Source organism: Salvelinus alpinus, chromosome 18, assembly GCF_045679555.1.
Source record: "Salvelinus alpinus chromosome 18, SLU_Salpinus.1, whole genome shotgun sequence".
NCBI classification, from domain to species: domain Eukaryota; kingdom Metazoa; phylum Chordata; class Actinopteri; order Salmoniformes; family Salmonidae; genus Salvelinus; species Salvelinus alpinus.
The window spans coordinates 15,987,322-16,007,202 of record NC_092103.1 but is presented as its reverse complement, the minus strand read 5'-3'; the positions used below and the strand labels follow the sequence as shown (position 1 = coordinate 16,007,202).

The 19,881-nt window shown below is 42.1% G+C and overlaps 1 pseudogene; it reads right to left on the bottom strand.

Annotated features, from left to right (window-relative positions):
- Positions 1-4,975: 4,975 nt before the first annotated feature.
- LOC139543869 (E3 ubiquitin-protein ligase NEURL3-like) lies at positions 4,976-14,878 on the bottom strand (annotated as a pseudogene).
- Between the last annotated feature and the right edge of the window lie 5,003 nt (positions 14,879-19,881).

Sequence of the window (19,881 nt, the reverse complement as noted above, 5' to 3'; positions counted from 1 at the left end):
CCCTCCCCCTGCTCTGAAAATGAAACATCCGGAAGACCTATCATTCTTTCACTCCCTCCTCTCTACCTTCTCTTCCTCTGTATCCACTGCTAAAGCCACTTTTTAAAGTTCAAGCTTCTGCCTTTAACCCTAGGAAACTATTTTCCTTTCTTAATCCTCCACCCCCTTCTCCCTCTCTGCGGATTACTTTGTCAACCACTTTGAAAAGTAGGTTGACAACATTTCGCCCCTCATTGAGTCCACTGGTCCTGCTCACACAGAACTACCCTATGCCTTGACCTCTTTCTCCCCTCTCTCTCCAGATGAAATCCTGTGACTAGTGAGGTTCAGCTGCCGACAACCTGCCTGCATGACTCCATCCCCTCCTCCCTTCTCCAGACCATCTCTGGAGACCTTCTCACTTCCCTCATCAACTCATGCTTGACCGCTGGCTGCGTCCCCTCAAACTTAAAAATGGCCTGAGTCGCTCACCTCAAGAAACCAACACTCGACTCCTTTGACTTGAAAACCTAAAGACCGGTATCCCTTTCTTTTTGAAACACCTGAGTATGGTGTCTCTGACCAACTCTATCTCACTCACAACAATCTTTTTGATCCTAACCAGTCAGGCTTCAAGACGGGTCACTCAACCAAGACGGCTCTTCTCTGTGTCACGGAGGCTGTCGGCACTGAAAAAAAGCTGAAACTCTCTCTGTTCTCATCCTCCTAGATCCATCTGCTGCCTTCAACACCATCAGCCATCAGAATCCTCCTCTCAGGGATTGCATCCTACCTAGCAGGCTGCTCCTACCAGGTGACGTGGAGAGGATCTGTGTCTGCACCACATACTCTCACTACTGGTGTCCCTCAGGGCTCGGTTCAAGGGCCTCTCCTTTTCTTTCTATACACCAAGTCACTCGGCTCTGTCATATTCTCACATGGTCTCTCCTATCGTTACTATGCAGATGACAACTACTTTTATCCTTCCCGCCTTCTGACACCCAGGTGGCGACGCACATCTCTGCGTGCCTGGCAGATATCTCAGCTTGTATGTCGGACCACCACCTTAAGCTCAACCTTGACAAGACTGCGCTACTCTTCCTCCCGGGGAAGTTCTGCCCGCTCCAAGACCTCTCCATCATGGTTGAGAACTCCATGGTCTCCCCCTCCCAGTGCAAAGAACCTTGGCGTGACCCTGGAAAAATACCCTGTCATTCTCTGCAAACATCAAAGCAGTGGTGCTTTGGTTCAAGCTCTAGTGAAACTTATCCAGAATGCTGTAGCCCGCCTGTTCAACCTTCCCAAGTTCTCCCTTGTCACCCCACTCCTCCAAACACTCCACTGGCTTCCAGTCGAAGCTCGCATCCACTACAAGACCATGGTACTTGCCTATGGAGCAGCAAGAGGAACTGCCCCTCCCTACCTTCAGGCTATGCTCAAACCTTACATCCCAACCCGAGCACTGTGTTTTGCCACCTCTGGTATGTTGGCCGTCAATCCTCTATGGGTCAGCCCGCTCTAAGCCCAGTCCAAGCTGTTCTCTGTCCTTACACCACAATGGTGGAACCAACTTCCCCCTGAAGCTAAGACAGCAGAGTCTCTGCCCATCCTCTGAAAACATCTGAAACCCTACCTCTTCAAAGAGTATCTCAAATAATTCCCACAGTGCAGCTCATCAACCCAGAGGTGGCGCCTCTTGAGCAGCCTCAGCCCACAGTCCCTACAGGTGTAACACTGCTGGTGTCTGTGATGCCTCTCTCTGATCCAGACAGGTAGAGTACTGCAGAGAGAAACTCCATTACCACCACAGTCAATGGCACAGAGGATCAAACATTTACCCAGCTGCATGGATCTCAGAATGGCATACATTACAATTTGTACATTAACTTTGGACAGTTTGTACGCTGACTATTTACTCTTTGTGACTGTTTTACTAGAAAGCTAAAAAAGGTATTTCAAAATACTTGATACAATAATTGGCAAAAAATATCATGGCACACCCTGAGAAGAAAGCTATATTTTACTGGAGACCAAGAGCAGGGTCATATTCTTACGTGATAAGAGTTCCACAGCTTCACATTCGCAGAACCTCTGCACTCTCAACAGGGAGGGGTTGCTGGGTGGCCAAGTTGTTTTGGGGTCCGCAGGGCCGCATCTCCCGAAATCATTCACACTACAATTAACTCCCTATCAGTTCTTACAGATAACCTCTTCGTGTGTCAAAAAACAGTAGCATTCACTTCAGTCCTGTTTCTTCTAAGTTTGACCTATAAATTGTCTCACTTCTAGTCTTTCTCCAGCACCTCCTCTTCCAGGTGGAAGGTGTTACGACTGAGGGGCTCTGGGTGTCTCTCCTGCCCTGGATTTTCTGGAAAACATCAGAATCCACAAGAGGATACCTCTGCCTGGGGACATCACAACTGTGACAAATGGGAGGGAGCGGCAAATAATGATGCAATTATGATACTCATTATACACTATATACAGATGAATTACCTTTTAGGTAATAAAAATGCATACAGTAATTGGAAGCGTCACCTCTCCCTGCATGGGACACTTTAAAGAGTATCCACATGGGGGCAGCAAATTACTGCCCCCATCACAATCTGTTGGCTACAATCATCGATTTACTGTCCTGAATCAGTCACGTTGTTGGGGATATGATCAGTCTTCCTGTCCACAGGAATCATGGAAAATATGTTAGGCACGGAAATTAAGGTAACTTTCTGTACTGGCGCTGTGATGGAATATTATAGTTTGCTGTAGTTCTCATTACTCTGTTGACTGGCAGCAATCTAGAGACATTAAATCATAAAGAAAATATACTTGAATGCTTTTTAAACTGCCTATAGCTGCTTCAATCTGTATAGAGTATAGTCATACAATTCATATTTGAAATGCAGCACATAACAAAGATCTGTTCAATAAATCTCTTTACAGTAGAAGAACCAACCTGGTTATGACAGACTACTCCTGAGGAAAAGCCACCCTTCTGGTCAGTCCAAAGACTGTTTCAGGTCTGTCATGAAGGGACAGAGAGAAGCAAAGTGAACAGAACCCAGTCATCTGTTTACAATACGCTAATGAAGTGAATATATCACTCTTCTCTTTCTCAGCATACCTGTCTATGAGGAGTGTGAGCTGAGGTCTGGATTTCTTGCTGTTTTTCTGTGCCGGCACATGCAGCATCCCTGCAGGACTCTCCATTTATCTCCACTATGATATCACCCACTCACAAGTTAGCCAGCTCAGCTTCACTTAACCCATTCACCTGTAGATGTAGAGACGGTGTGAGAAAATTGTGTAGTGTGTGTGTGGCAGGACCGTCTGTTTGCAGCTACCTTGGTGACAGTCAGAGTCGGAGGCACCATGGAGGTCCAGTCAGGGTTACCATCATGTCATCAGGGTAAGAGGTCGAGGAAACAGAGCACGCTGAGTAAATCTGACAAGTGAGTGTGATATAACACATATACAGCAAAGAGCGTGGTTATTGCAGTTGAGCGCCTATGCACTTGTGAGATATGGAGCCTCCACCCAAGAACATCTGTACATGACGTTCTCCAAAAGATTGTATCTCTGTCAGTAAGTCGACTTACTGGTATACACTTAATAAGCAATAAGGCACAAGGGGGTGTGGTTAATGGCCAATATACCACGGCTAAGGGCTGTTCTTATACACGACGCAATGCAGAGTGTCTGGATACAGCCATTGTATATTGGCCATACACCACAAACCCCAGAGGTGCTTTATTGCTATTATAAACTGGTTCAACGTAATTAGAGCAGTAAAAAATGTTTGTCATACCAATCATCATTCAGGGCTTGAACCATCCAGTTTATAATAGAGTAACATATAACAGAGTTAAAGCCTTATGTCTGTGGAATTGAACCCAGCTAGGACATTACTTTTACAATGTTTGCCTAATAAACTATTAATATTGCACTGCCTCCCTCCCCTTCCACATGAATTACAAATGCTTATGCTTCTTGTTTATAGCAAAATACTCAAAAGGACAAAACTCATGTAGCCTAAACAACATTAGATATGTCATAGCCTGGAATAGCCAATCATTATTTATTTGACAAATATGAATAGATAGTGCATTAAATTCAACAAAATATTAATCTCACCTGCCTTCTCATTTAGTGCCCAGACAAGAAAGCTTGGCGACGACGAATAGAGAACCACGACCTGTATCCAGATCCAAGCCCTGAGACTGCCCACATGGGCTGCTTCAGCAGGCCCTTGTGAGTCTCGAACAAACTTTCCGTAGACCAAACTATTGTAAGTGGATAAAATGAATAAACTCAGGAAAAATAGACACGTCCTCTCACTGTCAACTGCATTTATCTTCAGCAAACTTAACGTGTAAATCTTTGTATGAACATAACAAGATTCAACAACTGAGACATAAACGGAACAGGTTCCACAGACATGTGACTAACAGAAATGGAATAATGTGTCCCTCTAACAAAGGGGGGGTCAAAATCAAATCTTCTTCTTCAAAGCATCTTCTCCTCATGGACTGCACCAGATTTGCCAGTTCTTGCTGTGAGATGTTACCCCACTCTTCCACTAAAGCACCTGCAAGTTCCTGGACATTTCTGAGGGGAATGGCCCTAGCCCTCACCCTCCAATCCAACAGGTCCCAGACGTGCTCAATGGGATTGAGATCCGGGTTCTTCGCTGGCCATGGCAGAACAGTGGCAATCTCAACGCTGTGCGTTACAGGGAAGACATCCTCCTCCATGTGTGGTACCCTTCCTGCAGGCTCATCCTGACATGACCTACTGCATATTGCACACCGAAGTTGCACAAGATCTCTGCTATAGCCTGGTATAGAAACTGTGATTGTAGTACCAGAAATATTGATATGCTTACATTTTGAGAACCTTTTTTCTCCAGTTGGCTACATAGTTGTCTATGACTCATTTACCTAGGCCTATTTATTTAAAGTTATCAAATAAAAGAGAAACTGTCTTCATTTTGGGTGCATTTATTTACATTTGGATTCATTGACAAATAAAACATCTAATACAGTGACACGTTCTTCATCAAGTATAGATGCCTACATGTAGTATAGATGCCTACATGTAGTATAGATGCCTACATGTAGTATAGATGCCTACATGTAGTATAGATGCCTACATGTAGTATAGATGCCTACATGTAGTATAGATGCCTACATGTAGTATAGATGCCTACATGTAGTATAGATGCCTACATGTAGTATAGATGCCTACATGTAGTATAGATGCCTACATGTAGTATAGATGCCTACATGTAGTATAGATGCCTACATGTAGTATAGATGCCTACATGTAGTATAGATGCCTACATGTAGTATAGATGCCTACATGTAGTATAGATGCCTACATGTAGTATAGATGCCTACATGTAGTATAGATGCCTACATGTAGTATAGATGCCTACATGTAGTATAGATGCCTACATGTAGTATAGATGCCTACACTATAACATAAGTCACAGTGAAAAATAGACAGTTGATATAAAAAAGAACATAAGGGAAATGTTTACAATATTATGTACTAATATAATGCTGATTTGATCATCTTTGCTTTTCTCCCTCCTTTCCCCATCGGTTGGTCAACTTTTTATCCACCTATCCTCGTCGCTGTATCTGATTGACTGGCGACACAGCGGGCAGTTTCCAAACTCTCCAAACTCGGTTTGCTGGGCGCAGCGAAGGCACAGGCAGCGGTGGGCGCAGGGAAAGACCACAGAAGCTCTAGCAGATAGACACGCCAAGCAGTCGTCAGCGAAGTCCCGATCTACAGTGCAGAATAAATAAAAAGCAAGTAACTTTACGCTCACCAACACAAGAAAGGCTGCCAAGAAAACTATATTGTAAATAGACCACAGTTCCTTTAGGTCAACAGAAATCCATATCCAAACATTGAAATAAAACTGTATTACAACTGCACAAGTGGCGACCCATCATTCAGGGTAGGTGTGACACCTGTTTAGCTAAGAAAAATATTTTATTTTTACCTGTTTTGCATGTTATTTTGGCATTAATATGTGACACATATCAGTTTGCAAACAATGTAAAAAAATATATATCATTAAGTTAATGAAGAGGCACACAAACATGGTCTATTTTTTGCTTTCTTGAGTAACGCAGCCCCGAGCAGGTGTTTCAGCCTAGCTCAGTGCTTTATGTGGTGGTGAGGCAGCCAGCGGAAAATATGGAGCGGTAATGTTCTCTTGTTGCACCGTGATTGGCTCAGTGTTCTGTCACTCATGGTGACACTACGTCACCTCCAAATCTATGGGGAGAGCTCAAAAATTCAAGCCTCTTAGGTGCTGCAATAGGCTGCATTCAAACACTTAAGACACACCCTATCCCCTCAGCCCTCAAATTAAGTGGACACTTCTGATGACGTATCATGACGTCTGATGAGTATACACTTGCAGGGCAAGGAGCGAGGGAGGAAGGAATGATTTTTAAAATGGACCGCCCTTGCCCGGAAATTCGTCACTTGTTCATCGTGCGATGATTGTGTTTTCAGCCACTGTAGCTTGTGGGTGCTTAATGCGCTACAGTCGATTATGAGTGCATGTTTACTTATATTATTAAAATGAATGAATGTATTTATTTTGGTTGGGACCCCCTAGTGGCTGAGACCATTTATGCCACTTATGCCTGGAGCCGGTACTGTCTGGCTTTAATAATGCAGTTAGTTACACACCTATAGAGGGGTCCATCTGTGTGATAGTGATAGGGTCAGCAGAGAGCCTGTAGTCCTGAGGGGTGCGACAGGGGTGACCCTTGTTCACACACATGCAGCTGTCCCTATGAGACACAGAGGGAGGAGGTGGGACAGGACAGGACCTACCGGATCCGCAACATTAAGTCTTTCTTTTCTGATCCTGAAAAATGAAGGAAGAACATAAAGCACTGATCAGTCGGAGTTAATGTGATACTATCTAAAAATAGAAGATTGTACAAGCTACTTTATCAACCAAGAAATTCACCATGTGCCTCACCCAATAGGAGCACAGCTCTGGTCTGTCCGTAGACATCTATCATGGCCCACAGGTGGCGTGTCACATCCACCCCCTTCAGTAGCTTGTACCTCAAACCATTTGGCCCCTCGTAAACCAGCATTCCTCGAGGGGTCACCCAGAAGCGGAGCTCTGCCCCTGGCATGATGAGGCTGGAGGGCACGGTGGATGCCCAGTACCCGTAGGTGGTGGTGAGGTCAGGGATGGCCATAGCAGGAGGGAAGTGGGGCCCAGAGGAGGAGGGCGGTATGATGGTGAAGCCCAGCCGCAGAGCTCCATGCCAGTGTTGGTCACAACATTCCACCCGCAGATGTATCTTCTCCTGAACCCTGATTGGCCGACTGCTGAAAGTCAGACCATTCTGGAAGGTCTCTCTGTCCCTCTCCACACGTCTACCTCCCAGACTCAGACACACATTGGTCCCCAAGGCCTCTTTGTGGAAGGACAGGGGCCCCAGACAAGAACGCCCACACATATTGGGTGGATAAATCTCTAAAGGGGAGGGAGGAAGATTGTTAGCAAAACATTGTTTAATTGTGTTTTATAATCAGCTGACATTATTTACCAGGCAAGTCTACCTTCCTTTAAAACCTAAAGTTAACAGAGGTTTAAAACATCCCTCGCAGATGGCTGACAAGTCATAACATGTGTGAAGACGAAGTTTATGGATTTCATCTGCTCAATACCTTAAACAGTAAATATACCTTAATAGAAAATGACTCAAGTGAAAGACACCCAGTAAAATACTACTTGAGTAAAATGTATTAAATATACTTAAGTATAGTTAAGTATAATATCTGAATGAGTCTTATATTTTTTTTAAATGTTAACCCTTTTTCTCCCCAATTTCGTGGTATCCAATTGGTAGTTACAGTCTTGTTTCATCTCTGCAACTCCTGTAAAGCCATTTCTCTGAAACATCCTCCTGGTACCTTGCTGTACATGATTAACAAGATCACATCATGTGTTGTACAGAATAGTCAAACTTTATTATATTATGGTGTTGACTACACTTAAGCAAAAATGTCCTTTCGTTTATGGTTTCATTATTTGCTAAATATGGGTTCATCTTTCAATATGAACATCAAATCAAGTTTATTTGTCACGTGCGCCGAATACAACAGGTGTAGGTAGACCTTACAGTGAAATATTTACTTACAGGCTTTAACCAACAGTGCAATTTTGAAGTTAAAAAAAGGTATTAGGTGAACAATAGATAAGTAAAGAAATAAAAAGACAGTGAAAAATAACAGTAGGGAGGCTATAACAGTAGTGAGGCTATAACAGTAGCGAGGCTATAACAGTAGCGAGGCTATAACAGTAGCGAGGCTATAACAGTAGCGAGGCTATAACAGTAGGGAGGCTATAACAGTAGGGAGGCTATAACAGTAGGGAGGCTATAATAGTAGGGAGGCTATAACAGTAGGGAGGCTATAACAGTAGCGAGGCTATAACAGTAGGGAGGCTATAACAGTAGGGAGGCTATAACAGTAGGGAGGCTATAACAGTAGGGAGGCTATAACAGTAGCGAGGCTATATACAGGCACTGGTTAGTCGAGCTAATTGAGGTAGAATGTATATGTAGGTATGGTTAAAGTGACTGCATATATGATAAACAGAGAGTAGCAGTAGAGTAAAAGAGGGGTTGGCGGGTGGAGGGACACAATGCAGATAGTCCAGGTAGCCAATGTGCGGGGACACCGGTTAGTCGGGCTAATTGAGGTAGTATGAACATGAATGTACAGTTAAAGTGACTATGCATATATGATAAACAGAGAGTAGCAGCAGCGTAAAAGAGGGGTTGGGGGGGCACACAATGCAAATAGTCCGGGTAGCCATTTGATTACCTGTTCAGGAGTCTTATAGCTTGCGGGTAAAAACTGTTGAGAAGCCTTTTGGTCCTAGACTTGGTGCTCCGGTACTGCTTGCCATGCGGTAGTAGAGATAACAGTCTATGACTGGGGTGGCTGGGGTCTTTGACAATTTTTTGGGCTTTCCTCAGACACCGCCTGGTGTAGAGGTCCTGGAAGGCAGGCAGGTTAGCCCCAGTGATGTACTGGGCTGTACTCACTACCCTCATGTTACGGATCTTTCAGTTTCATTATATGTCAATATGTCTCGTGCCAAACCCTTCTATTTTTTCCATAGTCCAAAAGTCACATGAATGACTACATTATTGACATTATTATATGCAAGCCATTTCTCTGAAACATCCTCCTGGTACCTTGCTCTAACAACAATGGAAATCTTTTCTGTTATTAACCTAATCTCACAGGTTACCATTTAATATTAAAGTTGCCATTTTTTGTTGGTTTTTACCTGGTTATTTCAAGACCTTTGAAATAGTTCAAATGATTCACCACACTTGTTTTGATGCTTTATTCACATATGGGATGTGAAGTATGCATTTATCAAATCTGTACAATTTATTGTTTTTAATTGTTGTATATATTTATTTAGAAAACCCTAGCAGTTTACTCAATTACAGGAAATAGTCTACATACTCCTCTCGGTCAATGTCCCTAGAGATTCTGGGTTCGAGTCCAGGCTCTGTCGCAGCCGACCGGGAGAGCCATGGGGCGGCGCACAATTGGCCCAGCGTCGTCAGGATTAGGGGAGGGTTTGTCCTTGTCCCATCGCGCACTAGTGACTCCTGTAGCGGGCAGGGCGCAGTGCACGCTGACATGGTCGCCAGGTGTACGGTGTTTCCTCCGACACATTGGTGCGGCTGGCTTCCAGTGCGGCTTGGTTGGGTTTCGGAGGCAGCATGGCTCTCGACCTTCGCCTCTCCCAGGTCCATTACAGGAGTTGCAGCGATGAGACAAGACTGTAACTACCAATTGGATACCACGAAAAATAATAATAATAAATAAATAGACTCATTCAGAAATTATACTTAACTATACTTAAGTATATTTAAAACCTTTTACTCAAGTAGTATTTTACTGGGTGACTTTCACTTTTACTTGAGTCATTTTCTATTAAGGTATATTTACTTTTACTCAAGTATGAGAATTGGGTACTTTTTCCACCACTGATAAAAACACAATGCGCCAGTATCAGATCTTCAGTTTAACTCTCTAGAAAACATGCATATCAGTTAACTACATACTTTTTGTGCAAAATGTTGGCAAATAGTATTTTAAATTTCGAATGTCTAATTATATCTACCTTTCTAATTAATTTATTTTATGTACACGTTATCTGTCTAGACATCTGTTGATGAATACATCAGAATGTGAATAATATTAATATTGTATTCTTACCAGTGCTCCTACCGCTCTCCATCCTCTTCAGGTTTGCCTGTCTTGAAGTTTGCTTCTTCCCACGGAGTCTTCAGACTGGACTGATACAGTAGCAAGGCAGCAGTGATGTTGGCTCTTCTTAGTGTGGCATGTATAGTTTTGTTTTGAGACAGCACAACCTCTTTAGTTAAAGGTTGGGGGAGTGGCATAAAAACACAGCCTCACCTACCCACTCTTCCCCATATCACGTTGTCTTTGCTTAGCAAAATTACTTGGCAATATTTATACTTTAACTGTTTTATGTCTGCAATAAAGTAGAGGTGATGCCGGATCTGCCAATTAATCTTGATGGTTGTACAGTCGTCTCAAATAAAACTGAAAAGACCTTGGCTTTACTCTGGACCCTGATCGCTCTTTTGACTAACGTATCAAGACTATTTCAATGACAGCTTTTTTCCATCTAAGTAACATTGCAAAAATCAGAAACCTAGTCCAAAAATGATGCAGAAAAATTAATCCATGCTTTGTCACTTCTAGATTTTAATACTGCAATGCTCTACTTTCCGGCTACCCGGATAAAGCACTAAATAAACTTCTGTTAGTGCTAAACACGACTGCTAGAACCTTGACTAGAACCCCAAAAATTATTCATATTACTCCAGTGCTAGCCTCTCTACACTGGCTTCCTGTTAAGGCAAGGGCTGATTTTACGGTTTTACTGCTAACCTACAAAGCATTATATGGGCTTGCTCCTACCTATCTTTCCGATTTGGTCCTGCCATACATACAGTTGAAGTTGGAAGTTTACATACACCTTAGCCAAATACATTTAAACTCAGTTTTTCATCATTCCTGACATTTAGTCCTAGTAAAAATTCCCTGTCTTAGGTCAGTTATGATCACCATTTTAAGAATGTGAAATCTCAGAATAATAGTAGAGAGAATTATTTATTTCAGCTTTTATTTCTTTCATCACATTCCCAGTGGGTCAGAAGTTTATATACACTCAATTAGTATTTGGTAGCATTGCATTTAAATTGTTTAACTTGGGTCAAACGGTTCAGGTAGCCTTCCACAAGCTTCCGACAATAAGTTGGTTCAATTTTGGCCCATTCGTCCTGACAAAGCTGGTGTAAGGTTTGTAGACCTCCTTGCTCGCACACGCATTTTCAGTTCTGGCCACAAATGTTCTATAGGCTTGAGGTCAGGGCTTTGTGATGGCCACTACAATACCTTGACTTTGTTGTCTTTAAGCCATTTTGCCACAACTTTGGAAGTATGCTTGGGGTCATTGTCCATTTGGAAGACCCATTTGCGACCAAGCTTTAACTTCCTGACTGATGTCTTGAGATGTTGCTTCAATATATCCACATCATTTTCCTACCTCATGATGCCATCTATTTTGTGAAGTGCACCAGTCCCTCCTGCAGCAAAGTACCCCCACAACATGATGCTGCCACCCCCGTGCTTCACGGTTAGGATGCTGTTCTTCGGCTTGCAAGCCTCCCCCTTTTTCCTCCAAACATAACGATGGTCATTATGGCCAAACAGTTCTATTTTTGTTTCATCAGACCAGAGGACATTTCTCCAAAAAGTACGACCTTTGTCCCCATGTCCAGTTGCAAACCGTAGTCTGGCTTTTTTATGGCAGTTTTGGAGCAGTGGCTTCTTCCTCGCTGAGCGGTCTTTCAGGTTACGTCGATATAGGACTCGTTTTACTGTGGATATAGATACTTTTGTACCTGTTTCCTCCAGTATCTTCACAAGGTCCTTTGCTGTTGTTCTGGGATTGATTTGCACTTTTCGCACCAAAGTACGTTCATCTCTAGGAGAACGAACGCGTCTCCTTCCTGAGCGGTATGACGGCTGCGTGGTCCCATGGTGTTTATACTTGCGTACTATTGATTGTACAGATGAACGTGGTACCTTAAGGCAATTGGAAATTGCTCCCAAGGATGAACCAGACTTGTGGAGGTCTCCATTTTTTTCTGAGGTCTTGGCTGATTTCTTTTGATTTTCCCATGATGTCAAGCAAAGAGGCACTTAGTTTGAAGGTAGGACTTGAAATACATCCACATGTACACCTCCAATTGACTCAAATTATGTCAATTAGCCTATCAGAAGCTTCTAAAGCCATGACATCACTTTCAGGAATTTTCCAAACTGTTTAAAGGCACAGTCAACTTATGTAAACTTTTGACCCACTGGAATTGTGATACATTATTTCACTTATAATTCAAAAATTACTTGTCATGCACAAAGTAGATGTCCTAACCGACTTGCCAAAACTATAGTTTGTTAATTAACAAGACATTTGTGGAGTGGTTGAAAAAACAGTTTTAATGACTCCAACCTAAGTGTATGTAAACTTCCAACTTCAACTGTATATGATGACTTTACTTGCATAAAAACTGTGGATGGAAACGTGGTTACTGGATAAGAAAAAGACTTACAGCACAGACATCAATGACAACCCTTTGAAAAGGAAGGGAAACAACAACTTATGATCAACTGAGAGATGACATGGCTTGAAGATGAATCCAAACAATCTAGGGTTTGGTTGCCCAGTGGCTGTCTGGACCACTTTTCTCTGGACCACATGCGACCCTTCATGCACCAGTCTACAGCACAGACCACAGTCTACAAGCTCAGATAAGGCTATCCAGGCATCAGTCAGGTCAAGACCAGCACAACATTGAACCCCAAAGGTCAAACATGATATTGAGGCATCAGGTCTGGTGCCCTACTCTCTGAATTGGCCAGCTTGGGAGCCATCCTGTCCCATCATCGACTGCAGGACTGTGCATAGTCAGCATGCATCCTACCCCTGCCTGTTGCCATCTCCATGCCCAAGGTGGAGGTAACATCTCAGGGCCACAGCTTTGAGTTCAGGGGACACACTATATGGACTTGATGCAGCTGCAGTAGAAAAGAGAAGAACAAAGGTGGGGTAGGGGGCAGTATTTTCACATCCGGATGAAAAGCATGCCCAGAGTAAACGGCCTGCTACAAAGCCATAAAAGCTAGAATATGCATATTATTAGTATATTTGGATAGAAAACACTCTGAAGTTTCTAAAACTGTTTGCATGATGTCTGTGAGTATAACAGAACTCATCAGGCAGGCAAAAACCTGAGAAAAAATTCAACCAGGAAGTGGGAAATCTGAGGTTGGTCGATTTTCAACTCAGCTCCTATTGAAGATAGTGGGATATTGGTATTGTTGCACTTCCTAAGGCTTCCACTAGATGTCAACAGTCGTTAGAACCTTGTCTGATGCCTCTACTGTTAAGTGGGGCCGAAGGAGAGAGGAATGAGTCAGGTCTGCCATGAAGTGACCATGCTCTGACCATGCGTGTTCACGTGAGAGAGAGCTCTGTTCCATCGCAATTCTGTAGACACAGGAATACTCCGGTTGGAACATTATTGAAGAATTATGTTAAAAACATCCTAAAGATTGATTCAATAATTCGTTTGTCATGTTTTTACGGACTGTAATATAACTTTAACTTTTCGTCCGTACTTTCCGCTGGACCTGCCCGCGCGTCGTGAGTTTGGAAAGTGTACTGAACGAGGAGGAATTTGGACATAAATGATGGACATTATCGAACAAAACTAACATTTATTGTGGAACTGAGATTCCTGGGAGTGCATTCTGATGAAGATCAAAGGTAAGTGAATGTTTATAATGTTACTTCTGACTTCTGTTGACTGCAAAATATGGTGGCTATATTTGTGTCTTGATTGGGCTCTGAGCGCCGACTCAGATTATTGCATGGCTTGCTTTTTTCGTAAAGCTTTTTTGAAATCTGACACAGCGGTTGCATTAAGGAGAAGTGCATCTACAATTCCATGCATAACAGTTGTATCTTTTAGCAATGTTTATTATGAGTATTCCTGTAAATTGATGTGGCTCTCTGAAAAATCAAAGGATGTTTTGGAACTTCTGAACGTAAGGCGCCAATGTAAACTCAGGTTTTTGGATATAAATATGAACTTTACCGAACAAAACATACTTGTATTGTGTAAAATGAAGTCCTATGAGTGTCATCTGATGAAGATCATCAAAGGTTAGTGATTCATTTTATCTATATTTCTGCTTTTTGTGAATCCTCTCTTTGGCTGGAAAAATGGCTGTGTTATTCTGTGAATTGGCACTCACCTAACATAATCGTTTGGTTTGCTTTCGTCGTAAAGCCTTTTTGAAATCGGACACTGTGGCTGGATTTACAACAAGTGTATCTTTAAAATGGTGTAAAATACATGTATGTTTGAGGAATTTTAATTTTGGGATTTCTGTTGTTTTGAATTTGTCGCCCTGCAGTTTCACTGGCTGTTGAAGAGGTGGGACGCTACCGTCTCACGTACCTTAGAGAGGTTAAGGGATTATGTGTTAACAGCAATATCATTTTAAAAATACCAGTCCCATCAGCATACCTAAAATTAAAACAGCTGTGAAATCTGAAAGGCATTATGATATTCATAAAACCTGAATTGTTCAATATGGTTATACAGAATTGAAATGGAACTGTGTGTTTACTGTGTTGTTTTCTGTAATCAGAGACAATACAGACAGCAAAGTTAAACACACCAGACCAATCAAATCTTGAACCTGGAGAAAACCTTTCAACAAAATAAGTACCAGTCTTAAGATGAGAGCCAAGCTGCAGTGATGTAAAGTACTTAAGTAAAAATACTTGACATTTTTTTACTTTTACTCCACCACATTCCTAATGAAAATAATGTACTTTCTACTCCATACATTTTCCCTGACACCCAAATGTACTCGTTACATTTTCAATGCTTAGCAGGACAGGACAATGGTCCAATTCACACACTTCAAGAGAAAATCCCTGGTCATCCCTACTGCACCTGATCTGGCGGACTCACGAAACACAAACGCTTTGTTTGCAAATTATGTCTGAGTATTGGAGTGTGCCCCTCGCTATCAGTACATTTTTAAAAAACAAGAAAATTGTGCCGTCTGGTTGCTTGATATAAGGAATGTTTTATTACTTACTTTTACTTTTGATACTTAAGTATATTTAAAAGCAAATACTTTTTTATTTTTACTCAAGTAGTATTTTACTGGGTGACTTTCACTTGAGTCATTTTCTATTAAGGTATCTTTACTTTTACTCAAGAATGAAAATTGGGTACTTTTTCCACCACTGCTAAGCTGGCTCACACACTGAACATGAGTTAATAATAAATGATATACATCCCTTTTAGTTTCAGTTTTACTCCCACTGTCATACAGCATGACTATCTTAACCAGTCAACAAGAGACAACAGAGCCATAAAACATCAGAGAACTTTAGTGATATGAAATCATACCTACCGATTTCCTGTAAATTGAGACGGCTACAGTTCAAGTAAATCTGTTTGCTTCATGGCCCAACATCATTTAGTCCTTCACACTTACTCATTTTATCCTGATAAATGGTTCCAGAAACGGGTTTGTTGCATGACAAAGACAAAATGTTGTTTAAGTGGTCAGTCCAGCTGTTGATACAAACTACAGCGCACACTAAAACTTCTTCTCCCATCAGGTATGGTTCCAGAACCACCGGACTAAGTGGAGAAGGAAGCAGAGTGTGTCCCAGTCTGTCTACACAAGGGGGCTGCTGGGAGCAGAGTGGGGAAGCCCCTAGTGTTACCTCAGAAGTGCATGGGGATTATGACAGACCACTGGACTATGACGACCAAAGAATCCACCTTTTGCTGTGCAAGCATTGTAAGGCTGTCTCAACTTCTCCTTTCCAACCCATACATCTACCTGACTGACTGTCACTCTCAGTCAAGTTGCTCAATTTACATACAATGAGACACAAGAGGAGCTTGAAATAACTACGTTTCTCTTGAACAATCCCAGAGCCACTTGTAGTTGGGCATACACCTTATTGCTATGGCATGTCAAGTGTGTATGTGGAGTGTGTAGTTATGAATACAGATTTTTTTTTTAAACACATTGAATTACAGTAAAGTAAAACTTGATCATTTGTAATTGTTGATCTGACCATGACATTCCCAGACCATGTAGACCACTGATAACGAAACAGAAAGTGCAGGTGCGGGTCTTTTCCTAATTAGTTTGTAATAAAAAAAGAAAAACGGTTGTAACAGTAACACTCGGGTGTTAATTAACAACATTCCTTCATCAGGTAAACATTGCAGACTGTACAATAACACAAGTAGCTTATAAATATACTGAATGAATTGTGTAGAAACAAGCTTAAAGCTTCAGGTGCATTCCACAAACAATCTTCATTCTTGCGCGTCACAGAGCTGCCCTCACCTACCCGCCCTCACCTACCGTCAACCAATCATGTCAATGCGGAGCTATACGGAGCCCTCCAAATTACTCCAACATTTGGAGCTGCGATACAGAGCTCAATTTGGTAAATGCGCCACACCATCCATACGTCGCCTTCGACCACACATTTTCAGATCAAGCATAAATTGGCTCTTATTTTTGGGGATTTACCATTATACCTACATTATATCTGGATAATAAGTGTGGGGAACCAAATCACTTGGTCATAATGCCTTGTGAAGGATTACAGAGATAAACTTAATGATTGAACCATTAGTTGTTTTGTGAAGTTAACAGGTCATAAAGGGCTTGTAACAATGTTTGCCAAGCCTTATAAAAATATTCTACCTGATTAATGTTTTGTTATCAGCTGGGCAAGCCTCCTAGAGGCCCACTCAATTCTAGTATGGCTGATTGTGTGGTTTAATGATTTACAGAAGATCTTATACTGTGCTGGTAATGAGTGAGTGTGTTTGTGTGTCCCCACAGGATCCTTTGAATAAAGGCAACTATAGCCTGGTCGAAAATATCTGCTTGTGCTCTGGCCAACTCCATTGCCATTATTGTCAAGCCGAATATTACTGTCAAGCCAAACATAATTGCCATGGCAATTCCATAAGGAGTTGCCAAGAGAGCAGAAAGAATGCCACCCAGGCTAGGACAACCCCCAAGGGAAGCCACAAATGCTGAGACAAAAGTTGACAATATCAAAAGAGTATGTTTTAATTATCAATACAACACATTCAATGAGCTTTGATAATGAGCTTTGGTAACACGGTCTTCCATGTCATGATCTCTATCATCTAGGACAGGGACAGATATAGACCTATTATCTGTATCTGTGGTCTGCTGTTGCTTGGTAACCTTTCCTCCTGTTTTCAAAATATGCATAAATGGGTTGTTCCACGAATAGAGTGCAATTTGCCTCCCTTTAATATTTTAAGTAGTAATTGTGCACCACTATTGCTTTCTAGAAGTCCCCTTTAATGTAAGACACATGACAAATTCCATAAATCAAATTTTTTATATGAATAGATCGGCTAAAATGCCCCCCCCCAAAAAAATCAGCATTGCCAAAAATCTGTCCTTCCTCATGTTTTTCCGTCTTCTAGGATTATTTTAATCCACTTAACCCAAAAATGTTCACCATCATTGTAAAACCCTAAAAACGTAAAACATTATTAGTGATTCATTTATGTTTGTCCCTCATTTTAGGGGCCACCCTGATAGGTGAATTTAACTCTCATTTTAATATAGTGAAACTATTCCTTTAAAAAAATAAACCTTCTAAAGAAACATTTAACATCTAATAGTTTAATCATAGTGTAAAAGCAGGTTCTGGTTCTACTGTTTTTAGAAAATTTTTTGTGTTGTGTGGTGGGAAACTGAGCAGGTCAAGCATAGAATGTCGATCTCAAAGCTGCCCTTTTTCAACATCATCACGGAGGTATTGTTGATGCAGGTGCCTGAGTGGGAAACAGTCACGCCATGGCATTACACACTCACTGTCACGTTCTGACCTTTATTTCCTTTGTTTTGTCTTTACTTAGTATGGTCAGGGCGTGAGTTGGGGTGGGCAGTCTATGTGTGTTTTTCTATGTTGGGGTTTTGAGTTCGATCTGGTATGGTTCTCAATCAGAGGCAGCTGTCAATCGTTGTCCCTGATTGAGAATCATACTTAGGTAGCCTGGGTTTCACTTTTGTTTTGTGGGTGTTTGTTTCCGTGTGAGTGTTTGTTGCCACACGGTACTGTTTCGGTTTCATTCATGTTCACATTTATTGTTTTGTATTTCATAGTGTTCAGTTTATGTTTTAAAATAAACGTTATGGACACGTACCACGCTGCACCTTGGTCCTCCGATCCTTCTTCCTACTACTCCTCAGACGAGGAGGAAGAATGCCGTTACACTCACACAGATCCAACACAGTGTGAATCTTTAAACACAGCGTGAATCTTTAAATACAGCGTGAATCTTTAAATACAGCGTGAATCTTTAAATACAGCGTGAATCTTTAAATACAGCGTGAATCTTGGATAATGGCGCCGCTTTATAAAGCTGCCGCTTTATGGTCCCCTAACCAATTGTGCTATTGCGTATTTTTTTTTTGCGTTATTTTTAACTTCTTTTGTACATAATGTTTCTGCCACCGTGTCTAATGACCGAAAAGAGCTTCTAGATATAAGGACAGCAATTACTCACACCGTACTGGAAGAAATTATTTCTTTAACGAGTGGGACGTGAAGGACTTACTCCAGACACTCGACAAGGCCCTCATCCCCGTCATTCGCAGGAGAAAGAGACTGAGATATCGGGGACGTAGGCCTGGGTGCCTTGTAAGAATCTGACGGCGAGTGTGTAATCTGCCCATACCATCGATCCTATTAGCCAACGTACAATCACTGGATAATAAAAAAGACGAACTACAAGCATGTACAGTGGGGAGAACAAGTATTTGATACACTGACGATTTTGCAGGTTTTCCTACTTACAAAGCATGTAGAGGTCTGTAATTTTTATCATAGGTACACTTCAACTGTGAGAGAAGGAATCTAAAACAAAAATCCAGAAAATCACATTGTATGATTTTTAAGTAATTAATTGGCATTTTATTGCATGACATAAGTATTTGATACATCAGAAAAGCAGAACTTAATATTTGGTACAGAAACCTTAGTTTGCAATTACAGAGATCATACGTTTCCTGTAGTTCTTGACCAGGTTTGCACACACTGCAGCAGGGATTTTGGCCCACTCCTCCATACAGACCTTCTCCAGATCCTTCAGGTTTCGGGGCTGTCGCTGGGCAATACGGACTTTCGGCTCCCTCCAAACATTTTCTATTAGGTTCAGGTCTGGAGACTGGCTAGGCCACTCCAGGACCTTGAGATGCTTCTTACGGAGCCACTCCTTAGTTGCCCTGGCTGTGTGTTTCGGGTCGTTATCATGCTGGAAGACCCAGCTACGACCCATCTTCAATGCTCTTACTGAGGGAAGGAGGTTGTTGGTCAAGATCTCGCGATACATGGCCCCATCCATCCTCTCCTCAATACGGTGCAGTCGTCCTGTCCCCTTTGCAGAAAAGCATCCCCAAAGAATGATGTTTCCACCTCCATGCTTCACGGTTGGGATGGTGTTCTTGGGGTTGTACTCATCCTTCTTCTTCCTCCAAACACGGCGAGTGGAGTTTAGACCAAAAAGCTCTATTTCTGTCTCATCAGACCACATGACCTTCTCCCATTCCTCCTCTGGATCATCCAGATGGTCATTGGCAAACTTCAGACGGGCCTGGACATGCGCTGGCTTGAGCAGG